The following is a 22,425-nucleotide window of genomic DNA, read 5'->3' on the forward strand; positions in this document are numbered from 1 at the left end:
ACAACTATGCCTAGCGTTTTGAAGTTCTATCACACCACATGTAGTCACTTACACGTATGCTTACTTGGCATATGTAATTCTTTAGGTATTTACAACACCATTTTTCACTATATGATAAAAGTGTGAAAATTAATCGTAAGAAGAAGTTTATATTAGTTCAAGTTTGCTCTGTGTGGATGTATTGTTCTGTTCCAGTGATGTTCTGTGACTAAATCTGAAGGGAAAAGATATCACCTATGGGCTCAAAGCCTGTTCCCCAATGGTATCTGTTGAAGGTTTTGCAAGAGGTTTATATACCCCTCGGGTCCAAGCAAGTTTTCGCCAAGGTGGTAGGACTCAGCGATCCATTTCGCGCCTTTGCTTACCTTGTTTATTCGTGTAGCCAGCCCTCCAGATAATCAATAAGCACTTGCTTAGCATTTTTTTCCATTGGGTTATTATGGAATAAAACTAATCAAGAGTTCTAAACTTTGACAGGTTCTTCTTATTTGCTTTCATGTTACTATAGACAACTATGCCTAGGGTTTTGAAGTTCTATCACACCACATGCAGTCACTTACATGTATGCTTACTTGGCATATGTAATTCTTTAGGTATTTACAACACCATTTTTCACTATATGATAAAAGTGTGAAAATTAATCTTAAGAAGAAGTTTACATTAGTTCAAGTTTGCTCTGTGTGGATGTATTGTTCTGTTCCAGTGATGTTCTGTGACTAAATCTGAAGGGAAAAGATATCACCTATGGGCTCAAAGCCTGTTCCCCAATGGTATCTGTTGAAGGTTTTGCAAGAGGTTTATATACCCCTCGGGTCCAAGCAAGTTTTCGCCAAGGTGGTAGGACCCAGGGATCCATTTCGCGCCTTTGCTTACCTTGTTTATTCGTGTAGCCAGCCCTCCAGATAATCAATAAGCACTTGCTTAGCATTTTTTTCCATTGGGTTATTATGGAATAAAACTAATCAAGAGTTCTAGACTTTGACAGGTTCTTCTTATTTGCTTTCATGTTACTATAGACAACTATGCCTAGGGTTTTGAAGTTCTATCACACCACATGCAGTCACTTACATGTATGCTTACTTGGCATATGTAATTCTTTAGGTATTTACAACACCATTTTTCACTATATGATAAAAGTGTGAAAATTAATCTTAAGAAGAAGTTTATATTAGTTCAAGTTTGCTCTGTGTGGATGTATTTTTCTGTTCCAGTGATGTTCTGTGACTAAATCTGAAGGGAAAAGATATCACCTGTGGGCTCAAAGCCTGTTCCCCAATGGTATCTGCTGAAGCTTTTGCAAGAGGTTTATATACCCCTCGGGTCCAAGCAAGTTTTCACCAAGGTGGTAGGACCCAGCGATCCATTTCGCACCTTTGCTTACCTTGTTTATTCGTGTAGCCAGCCCTCCAGATAATCAATATGCACTTGCTTAGCATTTTTTCCATTTGGTTATTATGGAATAAAACTAATCAAGAGTTCTAGACTTTGACAGGTTCTTCTTATTTGCTTTCATGTTACTTTAGACAACTATGCCTAGTGTTTTGAAGTTCTATCACACCACATGTAGTCACTTACATGTATGCTTACTTGGCATATGTAATTCTTTAGGTATTTACAACATCATTGTTCACTATATGATAAAAGTGTGAAAATTAATCGTAAGAAGTTTATATTAGTTCAAGTTTACTCTGTGTGGATGTATTGTTCTGTTCCAGTGATGTTCTGTGACTAAATCTGAAGGGAAAAGATATCACCTATGAGCTCAAAGCCAGTTCCCCAATGGTATCTGCTGAAGCTTTTGCAAGAGGTTTATTTACCCCTCGGGTCCCAGCAAGTTTTCGCCAAGGTGGTAGGACCCAGCGATCCATTTCGCGCCTTTGCTTACCTTGTTTATTCGTGTAGCCAGCCCTCCAGATAATCAATATGCACTTGCTTAGCATTTTTTCCATTGGGTTATTATGGAATAAAACTAATCAAGAGTTCTAGACTTTGACAGGTTCTTCTTATTTGCTTTCATGTTACTATAGACAACTATGGCTAGGGTTTTGAAGTTCTATCACACCACATGTAGTCACTTACATGTATGCTTACTTGGCATATGTAATTCTTTAGGTATTTACAACACCAATGTTCACTATATGATAAAAGTGAGAAAATTAATCGTAAGAAGAAGTTTATATTAGTTCAAGTTTGCTCTCTGTGTATGTATTGTTCTGTTCCAGTGATGTTCTTTGACGACATCTGAAGGAAAAAGGAACCATCTATGGGGTCAAAGCCTGTTCCCCAATGGTATCTGCTGAAGCTTTTGCAAGAGGTTTATATACCTCTCGGGTCCCAGCAAGTTTTCACCAAGGTGGTAGGACCCAGCGATCCATTTCGCCCCTTTGCTTACCTTGTTTATTCGTGTAGCCAGCACTCCAGATAATCAATATGCACTTGCTTAGCATTTTTTACAGTGGGTTTTTATGGAATCAAACTAATCAAGAGTTCTAGACTTTGACAGGTTCTTCTTATTTGCTTTCATGTTACTATACACAACTATGCCTAGGGTTTTGAAGTTCTATCACACCACATGTAGTCACTTACATGTATGCTTACTTGGCATATGTAATTCTTTAGGTATTTACAACATCATTGTTCACTATATGATAAAAGTGTGAAAATTAATCGTAAGAAGTTTATATTAGTTCAAGTTTACTCTGTGTGGATGTATTGTTCTGTTCCAGTGATGTTCTTTGACTAAATCTGAAGGGAAAAGATACCACCTATGGGGTCAAAGCCTGTTCCCCAGTGGTATCTGCTGAAGCTTTTGCAAGAGGCTTATATACCCCTCGGGTCCCAGCAAGTTTTCACCAAGGTGGTAGGACCCAGCGATCCATTTCGCCCCTCTGCTTACCTTGCTTATTCGTGTAGCCAGCGCTCCAGATAATCAATATGCATTTACTTAGCATTTTTTCCAGTGGGTTATTATGGAATCAAACTAATCAAGAGTTCTAGACTTTGACAGGTTCTTCTTATTTGCGTTTTTATGTTACTATAGACAACTATGCCTAGCGTTTTGAAGTTCTATCACACCACATGTAGTCACTTACACGTATGCTTACTTGGCATATGTAATTCTTTAGGTATTTACAACACCATTTTTCACTATATGATAAAAGTGTGAAAATTAATCGTAAGAAGAAGTTTATATTAGTTCAAGTTTGCTCTGTGTGGATGTATTGTTCTGTTCCAGTGATGTTCTGTGACTAAATCTGAAGGGAAAAGATATCACCTATGGGCTCAAAGCCTGTTCCCCAATGGTATCTGTTGAAGGTTTTGCAAGAGGTTTATATACCCCTCGGGTCCAAGCAAGTTTTCGCCAAGGTGGTAGGACTCAGCGATCCATTTCGCGCCTTTGCTTACCTTGTTTATTCGTGTAGCCAGCCCTCCAGATAATCAATAAGCACTTGCTTAGCATTTTTTTCCATTGGGTTATTATGGAATAAAACTAATCAAGAGTTCTAGACTTTGACAGGTTCTTCTTATTTGCTTTCATGTTACTATAGACAACTATGCCTAGGGTTTTGAAGTTCTATCACACCACATGCAGTCACTTACATGTATGCTTACTTGGCATATGTAATTCTTTAGGTATTTACAACACCATTTTTCACTATATGATAAAAGTGTGAAAATTAATCTTAAGAAGAAGTTTACATTAGTTCAAGTTTGCTCTGTGTGGATGTATTGTTCTGTTCCAGTGATGTTCTGTGACTAAATCTGAAGGGAAAAGATATCACCTATGGGCTCAAAGCCTGTTCCCCAATGGTATCTGTTGAAGGTTTTGCAAGAGGTTTATATACCCCTCGGGTCCATGCAAGTTTTCGCCAAGGTGGTAGGACCCAGGGATCCATTTCGCGCCTTTGCTTACCTTGTTTATTCGTGTAGCCAGCCCTCCAGATAATCAATAAGCACTTGCTTAGCATTTTTTTCCATTGGGTTATTATGGAATAAAACTAATCAAGAGTTCTAGACTTTGACAGGTTCTTCTTATTTGCTTTCATGTTACTATAGACAACTATGCCTAGGGTTTTGAAGTTCTATCACACCACATGCAGTCACTTACATGTATGCTTACTTGGCATATGTAATTCTTTAGGTATTTACAACACCATTTTTCACTATATGATAAAAGTGTGAAAATTAATCTTAAGAAGAAGTTTATATTAGTTCAAGTTTGCTCTGTGTGGATGTATTTTTCTGTTCCAGTGATGTTCTGTGACTAAATCTGAAGGGAAAAGATATCACCTGTGGGCTCAAAGCCTGTTCCCCAATGGTATCTGCTGAAGCTTTTGCAAGAGGTTTATATACCCCTCGGGTCCAAGCAAGTTTTCACCAAGGTGGTAGGACCCAGCGATCCATTTCGCACCTTTGCTTACCTTGTTTATTCGTGTAGCCAGCCCTCCAGATAATCAATATGCACTTGCTTAGCATTTTTTCCATTTGGTTATTATGGAATAAAACTAATCAAGAGTTCTAGACTTTGACAGGTTCTTCTTATTTGCTTTCATGTTACTTTAGACAACTATGCCTAGTGTTTTGAAGTTCTATCACACCACATGTAGTCACTTACATGTATGCTTACTTGGCATATGTAATTCTTTAGGTATTTACAACATCATTGTTCACTATATGATAAAAGTGTGAAAATTAATCGTAAGAAGTTTATATTAGTTCAAGTTTACTCTGTGTGGATGTATTGTTCTGTTCCAGTGATGTTCTGTGACTAAATCTGAAGGGAAAAGATATCACCTATGAGCTCAAAGCCAGTTCCCCAATGGTATCTGCTGAAGCTTTTGCAAGAGGTTTATTTACCCCTCGGGTCCCAGCAAGTTTTCGCCAAGGTGGTAGGACCCAGCGATCCATTTCGCGCCTTTGCTTACCTTGTTTATTCGTGTAGCCAGCCCTCCAGATAATCAATATGCACTTGCTTAGCATTTTTTCCATTGGGTTATTATGGAATAAAACTAATCAAGAGTTCTAGACTTTGACAGGTTCTTCTTATTTGCTTTCATGTTACTATAGACAACTATGGCTAGGGTTTTGAAGTTCTATCACACCACATGTAGTCACTTACATGTATGCTTACTTGGCATATGTAATTCTTTAGGTATTTACAACACCAATGTTCACTATATGATAAAAGTGAGAAAATTAATCGTAAGAAGAAGTTTATATTAGTTCAAGTTTGCTCTCTGTGTATGTATTGTTCTGTTCCAGTGATGTTCTTTGACGACATCTGAAGGAAAAAGGAACCATCTATGGGGTCAAAGCCTGTTCCCCAATGGTATCTGCTGAAGCTTTTGCAAGAGGTTTATATACCTCTCGGGTCCCAGCAAGTTTTCACCAAGGTGGTAGGACCCAGCGATCCATTTCGCCCCTTTGCTTACCTTGTTTATTCGTGTAGCCAGCACTCCAGATAATCAATATGCACTTGCTTAGCATTTTTTACAGTGGGTTTTTATGGAATCAAACTAATCAAGAGTTCTAGACTTTGACAGGTTCTTCTTATTTGCTTTCATGTTACTATACACAACTATGCCTAGGGTTTTGAAGTTCTATCACACCACATGTAGTCACTTACATGTATGCTTACTTGGCATATGTAATTCTTTAGGTATTTACAACATCATTGTTCACTATATGATAAAAGTGTGAAAATTAATCGTAAGAAGTTTATATTAGTTCAAGTTTACTCTGTGTGGATGTATTGTTCTGTTCCAGTGATGTTCTTTGACTAAATCTGAAGGGAAAAGATACCACCTATGGGGTCAAAGCCTGTTCCCCAGTGGTATCTGCTGAAGCTTTTGCAAGAGGCTTATATACCCCTCGGGTCCCAGCAAGTTTTCACCAAGGTGGTAGGACCCAGCGATCCATTTCGCCCCTCTGCTTACCTTGCTTATTCGTGTAGCCAGCGCTCCAGATAATCAATATGCATTTACTTAGCATTTTTTCCAGTGGGTTATTATGGAATCAAACTAATCAAGAGTTCTAGACTTTGACAGGTTCTTCTTATTTGCGTTTTTATGTTACTATAGACAACTATGCCTAGCGTTTTGAAGTTCTATCACACCACATGTAGTCACTTACACGTATGCTTACTTGGCATATGTAATTCTTTAGGTATTTACAACACCATTTTTCACTATATGATAAAAGTGTGAAAATTAATCGTAAGAAGAAATTTATATTAGTTCAAGTTTGCTCTGTGTGGATGTATTGTTCTGTTCCAGTGATGTTCTGTGACTAAATCTGAAGGGAAAAGATATCACCTATGGGCTCAAAGCCTGTTCCCCAATGGTATCTGTTGAAGGTTTTGCAAGAGGTTTATATACCCCTCGGGTCCAAGCAAGTTTTCGCCAAGGTGGTAGGACCCAGCGATCCATTTCGCGCCTTTGCTTACCTTGTTTATTCGTGTAGCCAGCCCTCCAGATAATCAATAAGCACTTGCTTAGCATTTTTTTCCATTGGGTTATTATGGAATAAAACTAATCAAGAGTTCTAGACTTTGACAGGTTCTTCTTATTTGCTTTCATGTTACTATAGACAACTATGCCTAGGGTTTTGAAGTTCTATCACACCACATGCAGTCACTTACATGTATGCTTACTTGGCATATGTAATTCTTTAGGTATTTACAACACCATTTTTCACTATATGATAAAAGTGTGAAAATTAATCTTAAGAAGAAGTTTACATTAGTTCAAGTTTGCTCTGTGTGGATGTATTGTTCTGTTCCAGTGATGTTCTGTGACTAAATCTGAAGGGAAAAGATATCACCTATGGGCTCAAAGCCTGTTCCCCAATGGTATCTGTTGAAGGTTTTGCAAGAGGTTTATATACCCCTCGGGTCCAAGCAAGTTTTCGCCAAGGTGGTAGGACCCAGGGATCCATTTCGCGCCTTTGCTTACCTTGTTTATTCGTGTAGCCAGCCCTCCAGATAATCAATAAGCACTTGCTTAGCATTTTTTTCCATTGGGTTATTATGGAATAAAACTAATCAAGAGTTCTAGACTTTGACAGGTTCTTCTTATTTGCTTTCATGTTACTATAGACAACTATGCCTAGGGTTTTGAAGTTCTATCACACCACATGCAGTCACTTACATGTATGCTTACTTGGCATATGTAATTCTTTAGGTATTTACAACACCATTTTTCACTATATGATAAAAGTGTGAAAATTAATCTTAAGAAGAAGTTTATATTAGTTCAAGTTTGCTCTGTGTGGATGTATTTTTCTGTTCCAGTGATGTTCTGTGACTAAATCTGAAGGGAAAAGATATCACCTGTGGGCTCAAAGCCTGTTCCCCAATGGTATCTGCTGAAGCTTTTGCAAGAGGTTTATATACCCCTCGGGTCCAAGCAAGTTTTCACCAAGGTGGTAGGACCCAGCGATCCATTTCGCACCTTTGCTTACCTTGTTTATTCGTGTAGCCAGCCCTCCAGATAATCAATATGCACTTGCTTAGCATTTTTTCCATTTGGTTATTATGGAATAAAACTAATCAAGAGTTCTAGACTTTGACAGGTTCTTCTTATTTGCTTTCATGTTACTTTAGACAACTATGCCTAGTGTTTTGAAGTTCTATCACACCACATGTAGTCACTTACATGTATGCTTACTTGGCATATGTAATTCTTTAGGTATTTACAACATCATTGTTCACTATATGATAAAAGTGTGAAAATTAATCGTAAGAAGTTTATATTAGTTCAAGTTTACTCTGTGTGGATGTATTGTTCTGTTCCAGTGATGTTCTGTGACTAAATCTGAAGGGAAAAGATATCACCTATGAGCTCAAAGCCAGTTCCCCAATGGTATCTGCTGAAGCTTTTGCAAGAGGTTTATTTACCCCTCGGGTCCCAGCAAGTTTTCGCCAAGGTGGTAGGACCCAGCGATCCATTTCGCGCCTTTGCTTACCTTGTTTATTCGTGTAGCCAGCCCTCCAGATAATCAATATGCACTTGCTTAGCATTTTTTCCATTGGGTTATTATGGAATAAAACTAATCAAGAGTTCTAGACTTTGACAGGTTCTTCTTATTTGCTTTCATGTTACTATAGACAACTATGGCTAGGGTTTTGAAGTTCTATCACACCACATGTAGTCACTTACATGTATGCTTACTTGGCATATGTAATTCTTTAGGTATTTACAACACCAATGTTCACTATATGATAAAAGTGAGAAAATTAATCGTAAGAAGAAGTTTATATTAGTTCAAGTTTGCTCTCTGTGTATGTATTGTTCTGTTCCAGTGATGTTCTTTGACGACATCTGAAGGAAAAAGGAACCATCTATAGGGTCAAAGCCTGTTCCCCAATGGTATCTGCTGAAGCTTTTGCAAGAGGTTTATATACCTCTCGGGTCCCAGCAAGTTTTCACCAAGGTGGTAGGACCCAGCGATCCATTTCGCCCCTTTGCTTACCTTGTTTATTCGTGTAGCCAGCACTCCAGATAATCAATATGCACTTGCTTAGCATTTTTTACAGTGGGTTTTTATGGAATCAAACTAATCAAGAGTTCTAGACTTTGACAGGTTCTTCTTATTTGCTTTCATGTTACTATACACAACTATGCCTAGGGTTTTGAAGTTCTATCACACCACATGTAGTCACTTACATGTATGCTTACTTGGCATATGTAATTCTTTAGGTATTTACAACATCATTGTTCACTATATGATAAAAGTGTGAAAATTAATCGTAAGAAGTTTATATTAGTTCAAGTTTACTCTGTGTGGATGTATTGTTCTGTTCCAGTGATGTTCTTTGACTAAATCTGAAGGGAAAAGATACCACCTATGGGGTCAAAGCCTGTTCCCCAGTGGTATCTGCTGAAGCTTTTGCAAGAGGCTTATATACCCCTCGGGTCCCAGCAAGTTTTCACCAAGGTGGTAGGACCCAGCGATCCATTTCGCCCCTCTGCTTACCTTGCTTATTCGTGTAGCCAGCGCTCCAGATAATCAATATGCATTTACTTAGCATTTTTTCCAGTGGGTTATTATGGAATCAAACTAATCAAGAGTTCTAGACTTTGACAGGTTCTTCTTATTTGCGTTTTTATGTTACTATAGACAACTATGCCTAGCGTTTTGAAGTTCTATCACACCACATGTAGTCACTTACACGTATGCTTACTTGGCATATGTAATTCTTTAGGTATTTACAACACCATTTTTCACTATATGATAAAAGTGTGAAAATTAATCGTAAGAAGAAATTTATATTAGTTCAAGTTTGCTCTGTGTGGATGTATTGTTCTGTTCCAGTGATGTTCTGTGACTAAATCTGAAGGGAAAAGATATCACCTATGGGCTCAAAGCCTGTTCCCCAATGGTATCTGTTGAAGGTTTTGCAAGAGGTTTATATACCCCTCGGGTCCAAGCAAGTTTTCGCCAAGGTGGTAGGACCCAGCGATCCATTTCGCGCCTTTGCTTACCTTGTTTATTCGTGTAGCCAGCCCTCCAGATAATCAATAAGCACTTGCTTAGCATTTTTTTCCATTGGGTTATTATGGAATAAAACTAATCAAGAGTTCTAGACTTTGACAGGTTCTTCTTATTTGCTTTCATGTTACTATAGACAACTATGCCTAGGGTTTTGAAGTTCTATCACACCACATGCAGTCACTTACATGTATGCTTACTTGGCATATGTAATTCTTTAGGTATTTACAACACCATTTTTCACTATATGATAAAAGTGTGAAAATTAATCTTAAGAAGAAGTTTACATTAGTTCAAGTTTGCTCTGTGTGGATGTATTGTTCTGTTCCAGTGATGTTCTGTGACTAAATCTGAAGGGAAAAGATATCACCTATGGGCTCAAAGCCTGTTCCCCAATGGTATCTGTTGAAGGTTTTGCAAGAGGTTTATATACCCCTCGGGTCCAAGCAAGTTTTCGCCAAGGTGGTAGGACCCAGGGATCCATTTCGCGCCTTTGCTTACCTTGTTTATTCGTGTAGCCAGCCCTCCAGATAATCAATAAGCACTTGCTTAGCATTTTTTTCCATTGGGTTATTATGGAATAAAACTAATCAAGAGTTCTAGACTTTGACAGGTTCTTCTTATTTGCTTTCATGTTACTATAGACAACTATGCCTAGGGTTTTGAAGTTCTATCACACCACATGCAGTCACTTACATGTATGCTTACTTGGCATATGTAATTCTTTAGGTATTTACAACACCATTTTTCACTATATGATAAAAGTGTGAAAATTAATCTTAAGAAGAAGTTTATATTAGTTCAAGTTTGCTCTGTGTGGATGTATTTTTCTGTTCCAGTGATGTTCTGTGACTAAATCTGAAGGGAAAAGATATCACCTGTGGGCTCAAAGCCTGTTCCCCAATGGTATCTGCTGAAGCTTTTGCAAGAGGTTTATATACCCCTCGGGTCCAAGCAAGTTTTCACCAAGGTGGTAGGACCCAGCGATCCATTTCGCACCTTTGCTTACCTTGTTTATTCGTGTAGCCAGCCCTCCAGATAATCAATATGCACTTGCTTAGCATTTTTTCCATTTGGTTATTATGGAATAAAACTAATCAAGAGTTCTAGACTTTGACAGGTTCTTCTTATTTGCTTTCATGTTACTTTAGACAACTATGCCTAGTGTTTTGAAGTTCTATCACACCACATGTAGTCACTTACATGTATGCTTACTTGGCATATGTAATTCTTTAGGTATTTACAACATCATTGTTCACTATATGATAAAAGTGTGAAAATTAATCGTAAGAAGTTTATATTAGTTCAAGTTTACTCTGTGTGGATGTATTGTTCTGTTCCAGTGATGTTCTGTGACTAAATCTGAAGGGAAAAGATATCACCTATGAGCTCAAAGCCAGTTCCCCAATGGTATCTGCTGAAGCTTTTGCAAGAGGTTTATTTACCCCTCGGGTCCCAGCAAGTTTTCGCCAAGGTGGTAGGACCCAGCGATCCATTTCGCGCCTTTGCTTACCTTGTTTATTCGTGTAGCCAGCCCTCCAGATAATCAATATGCACTTGCTTAGCATTTTTTCCATTGGGTTATTATGGAATAAAACTAATCAAGAGTTCTAGACTTTGACAGGTTCTTCTTATTTGCTTTCATGTTACTATAGACAACTATGGCTAGGGTTTTGAAGTTCTATCACACCACATGTAGTCACTTACATGTATGCTTACTTGGCATATGTAATTCTTTAGGTATTTACAACACCAATGTTCACTATATGATAAAAGTGAGAAAATTAATCGTAAGAAGAAGTTTATATTAGTTCAAGTTTGCTCTCTGTGTATGTATTGTTCTGTTCCAGTGATGTTCTTTGACGACATCTGAAGGAAAAAGGAACCATCTATGGGGTCAAAGCCTGTTCCCCAATGGTATCTGCTGAAGCTTTTGCAAGAGGTTTATATACCTCTCGGGTCCCAGCAAGTTTTCACCAAGGTGGTAGGACCCAGCGATCCATTTCGCCCCTTTGCTTACCTTGTTTATTCGTGTAGCCAGCACTCCAGATAATCAATATGCACTTGCTTAGCATTTTTTACAGTGGGTTTTTATGGAATCAAACTAATCAAGAGTTCTAGACTTTGACAGGTTCTTCTTATTTGCTTTCATGTTACTATACACAACTATGCCTAGGGTTTTGAAGTTCTATCACACCACATGTAGTCACTTACATGTATGCTTACTTGGCATATGTAATTCTTTAGGTATTTACAACATCATTGTTCACTATATGATAAAAGTGTGAAAATTAATCGTAAGAAGTTTATATTAGTTCAAGTTTACTCTGTGTGGATGTATTGTTCTGTTCCAGTGATGTTCTTTGACTAAATCTGAAGGGAAAAGATACCACCTATGGGGTCAAAGCCTGTTCCCCAGTGGTATCTGCTGAAGCTTTTGCAAGAGGCTTATATACCCCTCGGGTCCCAGCAAGTTTTCACCAAGGTGGTAGGACCCAGCGATCCATTTCGCCCCTCTGCTTACCTTGCTTATTCGTGTAGCCAGCGCTCCAGATAATCAATATGCATTTACTTAGCATTTTTTCCAGTGGGTTATTATGGAATCAAACTAATCAAGAGTTCTAGACTTTGACAGGTTCTTCTTATTTGCGTTTTTATGTTACTATAGACAACTATGCCTAGCGTTTTGAAGTTCTATCACACCACATGTAGTCACTTACACGTATGCTTACTTGGCATATGTAATTCTTTAGGTATTTACAACACCATTTTTCACTATATGATAAAAGTGTGAAAATTAATCGTAAGAAGAAGTTTATATTAGTTCAAGTTTGCTCTGTGTGGATGTATTGTTCTGTTCCAGTGATGTTCTGTGACTAAATCTGAAGGGAAAAGATATCACCTATGGGCTCAAAGCCTGTTCCCCAATGGTATCTGTTGAAGGTTTTGCAAGAGGTTTATATACCCCTCGGGTCCAAGCAAGTTTTCGCCAAGGTGGTAGGACCCAGCGATCCATTTCGCGCCTTTGCTTACCTTGTTTATTCGTGTAGCCAGCCCTCCAGATAATCAATAAGCACTTGCTTAGCATTTTTTTCCATTGGGTTATTATGGAATAAAACTAATCAAGAGTTCTAGACTTTGACAGGTTCTTCTTATTTGCTTTCATGTTACTATAGACAACTATGCCTAGGGTTTTGAAGTTCTATCACACCACATGCAGTCACTTACATGTATGCTTACTTGGCATATGTAATTCTTTAGGTATTTACAACACCATTTTTCACTATATGATAAAAGTGTGAAAATTAATCTTAAGAAGAAGTTTACATTAGTTCAAGTTTGCTCTGTGTGGATGTATTGTTCTGTTCCAGTGATGTTCTGTGACTAAATCTGAAGGGAAAAGATATCACCTATGGGCTCAAAGCCTGTTCCCCAATGGTATCTGTTGAAGGTTTTGCAAGAGGTTTATATACCCCTCGGGTCCAAGCAAGTTTTCGCCAAGGTGGTAGGACCCAGGGATCCATTTCGCGCCTTTGCTTACCTTGTTTATTCGTGTAGCCAGCCCTCCAGATAATCAATAAGCACTTGCTTAGCATTTTTTTCCATTGGGTTATTATGGAATAAAACTAATCAAGAGTTCTAGACTTTGACAGGTTCTTCTTATTTGCTTTCATGTTACTATAGACAACTATGCCTAGGGTTTTGAAGTTCTATCACACCACATGCAGTCACTTACATGTATGCTTACTTGGCATATGTAATTCTTTAGGTATTTACAACACCATTTTTCACTATATGATAAAAGTGTGAAAATTAATCTTAAGAAGAAGTTTATATTAGTTCAAGTTTGCTCTGTGTGGATGTATTTTTCTGTTCCAGTGATGTTCTGTGACTAAATCTGAAGGGAAAAGATATCACCTGTGGGCTCAAAGCCTGTTCCCCAATGGTATCTGCTGAAGCTTTTGCAAGAGGTTTATATACCCCTCGGGTCCAAGCAAGTTTTCACCAAGGTGGTAGGACCCAGCGATCCATTTCGCCCCTTTGCTTACCTTGTTTATTCGTGTAGCCAGCCCTCCAGATAATCAATATGCACTTGCTTAGCATTTTTTCCATTTGGTTATTATGGAATAAAACTAATCAAGAGTTCTAGACTTTGACAGGTTCTTCTTATTTGCTTTCATGTTACTTTAGACAACTATGCCTAGTGTTTTGAAGTTCTATCACACCACATGTAGTCACTTACATGTATGCTTACTTGGCATATGTAATTCTTTAGGTATTTACAACATCATTGTTCACTATATGATAAAAGTGTGAAAATTAATCGTAAGAAGTTTATATTAGTTCAAGTTTACTCTGTGTGGATGTATTGTTCTGTTCCAGTGATGTTCTGTGACTAAATCTGAAGGGAAAAGATATCACCTATGAGCTCAAAGCCAGTTCCCCAATGGTATCTGCTGAAGCTTTTGCAAGAGGTTTATTTACCCCTCGGGTCCCAGCAAGTTTTCGCCAAGGTGGTAGGACCCAGCGATCCATTTCGCGCCTTTGCTTACCTTGTTTATTCGTGTAGCCAGCCCTCCAGATAATCAATATGCACTTGCTTAGCATTTTTTCCATTGGGTTATTATGGAATAAAACTAATCAAGAGTTCTAGACTTTGACAGGTTCTTCTTATTTGCTTTCATGTTACTATAGACAACTATGGCTAGGGTTTTGAAGTTCTATCACACCACATGTAGTCACTTACATGTATGCTTACTTGGCATATGTAATTCTTTAGGTATTTACAACACCAATGTTCACTATATGATAAAAGTGAGAAAATTAATCGTAAGAAGAAGTTTATATTAGTTCAAGTTTGCTCTCTGTGTATGTATTGTTCTGTTCCAGTGATGTTCTTTGACGACATCTGAAGGAAAAAGGAACCATCTATGGGGTCAAAGCCTGTTCCCCAATGGTATCTGCTGAAGCTTTTGCAAGAGGTTTATATACCTCTCGGGTCCCAGCAAGTTTTCACCAAGGTGGTAGGACCCAGCGATCCATTTCGCCCCTTTGCTTACCTTGTTTATTCGTGTAGCCAGCACTCCAGATAATCAATATGCACTTGCTTAGCATTTTTTACAGTGGGTTTTTATGGAATCAAACTAATCAAGAGTTCTAGACTTTGACAGGTTCTTCTTATTTGCTTTCATGTTACTATACACAACTATGCCTAGGGTTTTGAAGTTCTATCACACCACATGTAGTCACTTACATGTATGCTTACTTGGCATATGTAATTCTTTAGGTATTTACAACATCATTGTTCACTATATGATAAAAGTGTGAAAATTAATCGTAAGAAGTTTATATTAGTTCAAGTTTACTCTGTGTGGATGTATTGTTCTGTTCCAGTGATGTTCTTTGACTAAATCTGAAGGGAAAAGATATCACCTATGGGGTCAAAGCCTGTTCCCCAATGGTATCTGCTGAAGCTTTTGCAAGAGGCTTATATACCCCTCGGGTCCCAGCAAGTTTTCACCAAGGTGGTAGGACCCAGCGATCCATTTCGCCCCTCTGCTTACCTTGCTTATTCGTGTAGCCAGCGCTCCAGATAATCAATATGCATTTACTTAGCATTTTTTCCAGTGGGTTATTATGGAATCAAACTAATCAAGAGTTCTAGACTATGACAGGTTCTTCTTATTTGCGTTTTTATGTTACTATAGACAACTATGCCTAGCGTTTTGAAGTTCTATCACACCACATGTAGTCACTTACACGTATGCTTACTTGGCATATGTAATTCTTTAGGTATTTACAACACCATTTTTCACTATATGATAAAAGTGTGAAAATTAATCGTAAGAAGAAGTTTATATTAGTTCAAGTTTGCTCTGTGTGGATGTATTGTTCTGTTCCAGTGATGTTCTGTGACTAAATCTGAAGGGAAAAGATATCACCTATGGGCTCAAAGCCTGTTCCCAAATGGTATCTGTTGAAGGTTTTGCAAGAGGTTTATATACCCCTCGGGTCCAAGCAAGTTTTCGCCAAGGTGGTAGGACCCAGCGATCCATTTCGCGCCTTTGCTTACCTTGTTTATTCGTGTAGCCAGCCCTCCAGATAATCAATAAGCACTTGCTTAGCATTTTTTTCCATTGGGTTATTATGGAATAAAACTAATCAAGAGTTCTAGACTTTGACAGGTTCTTCTTATTTGCTTTCATGTTACTATAGACAACTATGCCTAGGGTTTTGAAGTTCTATCACACCACATGCAGTCACTTACATGTATTCTTACTTGGCATATGTAATTCTTTAGGTATTTACAACACCATTTTTCACTATATGATAAAAGTGTGAAAATTAATCTTAAGAAGAAGTTTACATTAGTTCAAGTTTGCTCTGTGTGGATGTATTGTTCTGTTCCAGTGATGTTCTGTGACTAAATCTGAAGGGAAAAGATATCACCTATGGGCTCAAAGCCTGTTCCCCAATGGTATCTGCTCAAGCTTTTGCAAGAGGTTTATATACCCCTCGGGTCCCAGCAAGTTTTCACCAAGGTGGTAGGACCCAGCGATCCATTTCGCACCTTTGCTTACCTTGTTTATTCGTGTAGCCAGCCCTCCAGATAATCAAAATGCACTTGCTTAGCATTTTTTCCATTTGGTTATTATGGAATCAAACTAATCAAGAGTTCTAGACTTTGACAGGTTCTTCTTATTTGTGTTTTTATGTTACTATAGACAACTATGCCTAGCGTTTTGAAGTTCTATCACACCACATGTAGTCACTTACACGTATGCTTACTTGCCATATGTAATTCTTTTGGTATTTACAACACCATTTTTCACTATATGATAAAAGTGTGAAAATTAATCGTAAGAAGAAGTTTATATTAGTTCAAGTTTGCTCTGTGTGGATGTATTGTTCTGTTCCAGTGATGTTCTGTGACTAAATCTGAAGGGAAAAGATATCACCTATGAGCTCAAAGCCTGTTCCCCAATGGTATCTGCTGAAGGTTTTGCAAGAGGTTTATATACCCCTCGGGTCCCAGCAAGTTTTCGCCAAGGTGGTAGGACCCAGCGATCCATTTCGCGCCTTTGCTTACCTTGTTTATTCGTGTAGCCAGCCCTCCAGATAATCAATATGCACTTGCTTAGCATTTTTTCCATTGGGTTATTATGGAATAAAACTAATCAAGAGTTCTAGACTTTGACAGGTTCTTCTTATTTGCTTTCATGTTACTATAGACAACTATGGCTAGGGTTTTGAAGTTCTATCACACCACATGTAGTCACTTACATGTATGCTTACTTGGCATATGTAATTCTTTAGGTATTTACAACACCAATGTTCACTATATGATAAAAGTGAGAAAATTAATCGTAAGAAGAAGTTTATATTAGTTCAAGTTTGCTCTCTGTGTATGTATTGTTCTGTTCCAGTGATGTTCTTTGACGACATCTGAAGGAAAAAGGAACCATCTATGGGGTCAAAGCCTGTTCCCCAATGGTTTCTGCTGAAGCTTTTGCAAGAGGTTTATATATCTCGGGTCCCAGCAAGTTTTCACCAAGGTGGTAGGACCCAGCGATCCATTTCGCCCCTTTGCTTACCTTGTTTAGTCGTGTAGCCAGCACTCCAGATAATCAATATGCACTTGCTTAGCATTTTTTCCAGTGGGTTTTTATGGAATCAAACTAATCAAGAGTTCTAGACTTTGACAGGTTCTTCTTATTTGCTTTCATGTTACTATAGACAACTATGCCTAGGGTTTTGAAGTTCTATCACACCACATGTAGTCACTTACATGTATGCTTACTTGGCATATGTAATTCTTTAGGTATTTACAACATCATTGTTCACTATATGATAAAATTGTGAAAATTAATCGTAAGAAGTTTATATTAGTTCAAGTTTACTCTGTGTGGATGTATTGTTCTGTTCCAGTGATGTTCTTTGACTAAATCTGAAGGGAAAAGATACCACCTATGGGGTCAAAGCCTGTTCCCCAATGGTATCTGCTGAAGCTTTTGCAAGAGGCTTATATACCCCTCGGGTCCCAGCAAGTTTTCACCAAGGTGGTAGGACCCAGCGATCCATTTCGCCCCTTTGCTTACCTTGTTTATTCGTGTAGCCAGCACTCCAGATAATCAATATGCACTTGCTTAGCATTTTCTCCAGTGGGTTTTTATGGAATAAAACTAATCAAGAGTTCTAGACTTTGACAGGTTCTTCTTATTTGCTTTCATGTTACTATAGACAACTATGCCTAGGGTTTTGAAGTTCTATCACACCACATGTAGTCACTTACATGTATGCTTACTTGGCATATGTAATTCTTTAGGTATTTACAACATCATTGTTCACTATATGATAAAAGTGTGAAAATTAATCGTAAGAAGTTTATATTAGTTCAAGTTTACTCTGTGTGGATGTATTGTTCTGTTCCAGTGATGTTCTTTGACTAAATCTGAAGGGAAAAGATACCACCTATGGGGTCAAAGCCTGTTCCCCAGTGGTATCTGCTGAAGCTTTTGCAAGAGGCTTATATACCCCTCGGGTCCCAGCAAGTTTTCACCAAGGTGGTAGGACCCAGCGATCCATTTCGCCCCTCTGCTTACCTTGCTTATTCGTGTAGCCAGCCCTCCAGATAATCAATAAGCATTTGCTTAGCATTTTTTCCATTGGGTTATTATGGAATCAAACTAATCAAGAGTTCTAGACTTTGACAGGTTCTTCTTATTTGTGTTTTTATGTTACTATAGACAACTATGCCTAGCGTTTTGAAGTTCTATCACACCACATGTAGTCACTTACACGTATGCTTACTTGCCATATGTAATTCTTTAGGTATTTACAACACCATTTTTCACTATATGATAAAAGTGTGAAAATTAATCGTAAGAAGAAGTTTATATTAGTTCAAGTTTGCTCTGTGTGGATGTATTGTTCTGTTCCAGTGATGTTCTGTGACTAAATCTGAAGGGAAAAGATATCACCTATGAGCTCAAAGCCTGTTCCCCAATGGTATCTGCTGAAGGTTTTGCAAGAGGTTTATATACCCCTCGGGTCCCAGCAAGTTTTCGCCAAGGTGGTAGGACCCAGCGATCCATTTCGCGCCTTTGCTTACCTTGTTTATTCGTGTAGCCAGCCCTCCAGATAATCAATATGCACTTGCTTAGCATTTTTTCCATTGGGTTATTATGGAATAAAACTAATCAATAGTTCTAGACTTTGACAGGTTCTTCTTATTTGCTTTCATGTTACTATAGACAACTATGGCTAGGGTTTTGAAGTTCTATCACACCACATGTAGTCACTTACATGTATGCTTACTTGGCATATGTAATTCTTTAGGTATTTACAACACCAATGTTCACTATATGATAAAAGTGAGAAAATTAATCGTAAGAAGAAGTTTATATTAGTTCAAGTTTGCTCTCTGTGTATGTATTGTTCTGTTCCAGTGATGTTCTTTGACGACATCTGAAGGAAAAAGGAACCATCTATGGGGTCAAAGCCTGTTCCCCAATGGTATCTGTTGAAGCTTTTGCAAGAGGTTTATATATCTCGGGTCCCAGCAAGTTTTCACCAAGGTGGTAGGACCCAGCGATCCATTTCGCCCCTTTGCTTACCTTGTTTATTCGTGTAGCCAGCACTCCAGATAATCAATATGCACTTGCTTAGCATTTTTTCCAGTGGGTTTTTATGGAATCAAACTAATCAAGAGTTCTAGACTTTGACAGGTTCTTCTTATTTGCTTTCATGTTACTATAGACAACTATGCCTAGGGTTTTGAAGTTCTATCACACCACATGTAGTCACTTACATGTATGCTTACTTGGCATATGTAATTCTTTAGGTATTTACAACATCATTGTTCACTATATGATAAAATTGTGAAAATTAATCGTAAGAAGTTTATATTAGTTCAAGTTTACTCTGTGTGGATGTATTGTTCTGTTCCAGTGATGTTCTTTGACTAAATCTGAAGGGAAAAGATACCACCTATGGGGTCAAAGCCTGTTCCCCAATGGTATCTGCTGAAGCTTTTGCAAGAGGCTTATATACCCCTCGGGTCCCAGCAAGTTTTCACCAAGGTGGTAGGACCCAGCGATCCATTTCGCCCCTCTGCTTACCTTGCTTATTCGTGTAGCCAGCGCTCCAGATAATCAATATGCATTTACTTAGCATTTTTTCCAGTGGGTTATTATGGAATCAAACTAATCAAGAGTTCTAGACTTTGACAGGTTCTTCTTATTTGCGTTTTTATGTTACTATAGACAACTATGCCTAGCGTTTTGAAGTTCTATCACACCACATGTAGTCACTTACACGTATGCTTACTTGGCATATGTAATTCTTTAGGTATTTACAACACCATTTTTCACTATATGATAAAAGTGTGAAAATTAATCGTAAGAAGAAGTTTATATTAGTTCAAGTTTGCTCTGTGTGGATGTATTGTTCTGTTCCAGTGATGTTTTGTGACTAAATCTGAAGGGAAAAGATATCACCTATGGGCTCAAAGCCTGTTCCCCAATGGTATCTGTTGAAGGTTTTGCAAGAGGTTTATATACCCCTCGGGTCCAAGCAAGTTTTCGCCAAGGTGGTAGGACCCAGGGATCCATTTCGCGCCTTTGCTTACCTTGTTTATTCGTGTAGCCAGCCCTCCAGATAATCAATAAGCACTTGCTTAGCATTTTTTTCCATTGGGTTATTATGGAATAAAACTAATCAAGAGTTCTAGACTTTGACAGGTTCTTCTTATTTGCTTTCATGTTACTATAGACAACTATGCCTAGGGTTTTGAAGTTCTATCACACCACATGTAGTCACTTACATGTATGCTTACTTGGCATATGTAATTCTTTAGGTATTTACAACATCATTGTTCACTATATGATAAAATTGTGAAAATTAATCGTAAGAAGTTTATATTAGTTCAAGTTTACTCTGTGTGGATGTATTGTTCTGTTCCAGTGATGTTCTTTGACTAAATCTGAAGGGAAAAGATACCACCTATGGGGTCAAAGCCTGTTCCCCAATGGTATCTGCTGAAGCTTTTGCAAGAGGCTTATATACCCCTCGGGTCCCAGCAAGTTCCCTTTCAAGGGAACTCGCGTTGCGTCGAGTTTGACGCTATGGGAACGCTTTGCGTGATGATGTCTTGAAGCACATGTAAAATCAGTCCAATGGCGTGGCGGAGCGTCAGATGCGGGTGACGTCACGTACCAGGAAACTATAAAGCCTGCTTGAAAACAGAGAGCGACAGCTTCTGTGTCTTCAGTAGCGCTTTATGTGAAATCTGTCTCTGTCTATTTATTGTTGTCTGTCACATTATGCAATCCAGCGATCAGTTCAGAATGTGTGTGCATCCCTGCCCGCGTTTTTATTATGGGTAGGGACACTCACGTTCTGTGTATTGTTTGTTTGGGAGAGGAGCATGCCCAGTCAGCACTCGAGGGTGCTGGCTTGTGTGCATTGTGAGGCGCTGTCCATGCGCTCGCTCCGATCCCGGCTGAGTTTCTTCCGGGAAGCTCGCGCTCCCCAGGGCTCGGGTCCCGCTGCTGCCGAGGCACAGCGGCGATCTCAGTCCTGGGGTTCGCAAATGGATCTATCAGCGGGGTCTGAGACGGGCTCTGCCTTATCTCAGCCCTTGCCTGATAGACCCGGTGTTTCTCATCAGGGTGCGGAAGCACGCGCGGCGGTTTCTTCCCCCTGATGGTTACACAAACACTGCAATTGTCCAGTTCTGAGGAACTGGATGTTGTTAATGTTGAAGAATTGCTGGATGTAGTGACAAGAGCAGTCGATAGACTATGTATTGTGTGGCAATCTTATAAACAGGACGTTCGTTCAAATAAATAAATAAATAAATAATAAACTTGACGAACGCTTCCTGCCCTCACGTGCACAATCACAACGCCGAAATCTGCCGTTTTTCCCCGATCTCCATACTGAGGTGTCGAGATCGTGGGAGAAACCAGTGTCATATAGAGTGTTTAATTCCAAATATATCTGATTATTCCTCTATTTTCTGGTTAAAGAGACATGGTTATGAGGAGATGCCAAAGGTGGGAGAGACGCTCGCGAGCTATCTCTCTCTAGCAACAGCATCGTCCCTAAGTGTTTCGGCATTGCCTAAATAAGCCCCTCAGAGTGACATAAAAAAAATAAAAAATATATCTCTGGTGGGCAAGGCTTATTCCGCGTGTGTTTATACACGATGTCTTTGCCATTTATGCTAACCCTGCCACTTTGTGTGTTTCGGGGCGCAGTGGTCTCCGGCGAGCACATATCTCAGGGTCCACCCGGAAACGTAGTGGTCCTGGGATGCTTGCCCCCTCCGAGGAGGGTCCTAGAGCAGTCAGTTCAGTCGTTCCCTGCCGGTTCGCCATACAGGGCACTGAATTGGTCGCTCGAGTAACATCTACACCAGTCTTGAGAGGCTGGTTCTCTTAGTAAATTTTTTGTCCTGATGCTCGAGGACTCAGGACAATGAGGGTAGTCCCCCCCCCCGAAGTGCAGCGGTCAACACCTCTTTTCACGGTGCCCGTCTCTCTTCGGTACCCTTAGGGGACCGTTCTGCCAACCCTGCCACCTCTGGTGTTTCAGGGCGCAGCGGTCTCCGGCGAGCACATATCTCAAGGTCCACCCGGAAACGTAGTGGCCTCGGGATGCCCGCCCCCTCTGAGGAGGGTGCTAGAGCAGTCTGTTTGGTCGTTCCCTGCCGGTGCGCCGTTACAGGGCGACGAACCGACTGCTCAACAGCAGGAGAAAAATACGGTGCCGTCTCTCTTCGGTGCCCTCAGGGGACCGTTCTGCCAACCCTGCCGCCTCCGGTGTTACAGGGCGCAGCGGTCTCCGGCGAGCACATATCTCAAGGTCCACCTGGAAACGTAGTGGCCTCGGGATGCCCGCCCCCTCTGAGGAGGGTGCTAGAGCAGT

This window comes from Scardinius erythrophthalmus (genome assembly GCF_964197995.2).
Source record: "Scardinius erythrophthalmus genome assembly, chromosome: 15".
In the NCBI taxonomy this organism is placed as follows: Eukaryota; Metazoa; Chordata; class Actinopteri; order Cypriniformes; family Leuciscidae; genus Scardinius; species Scardinius erythrophthalmus.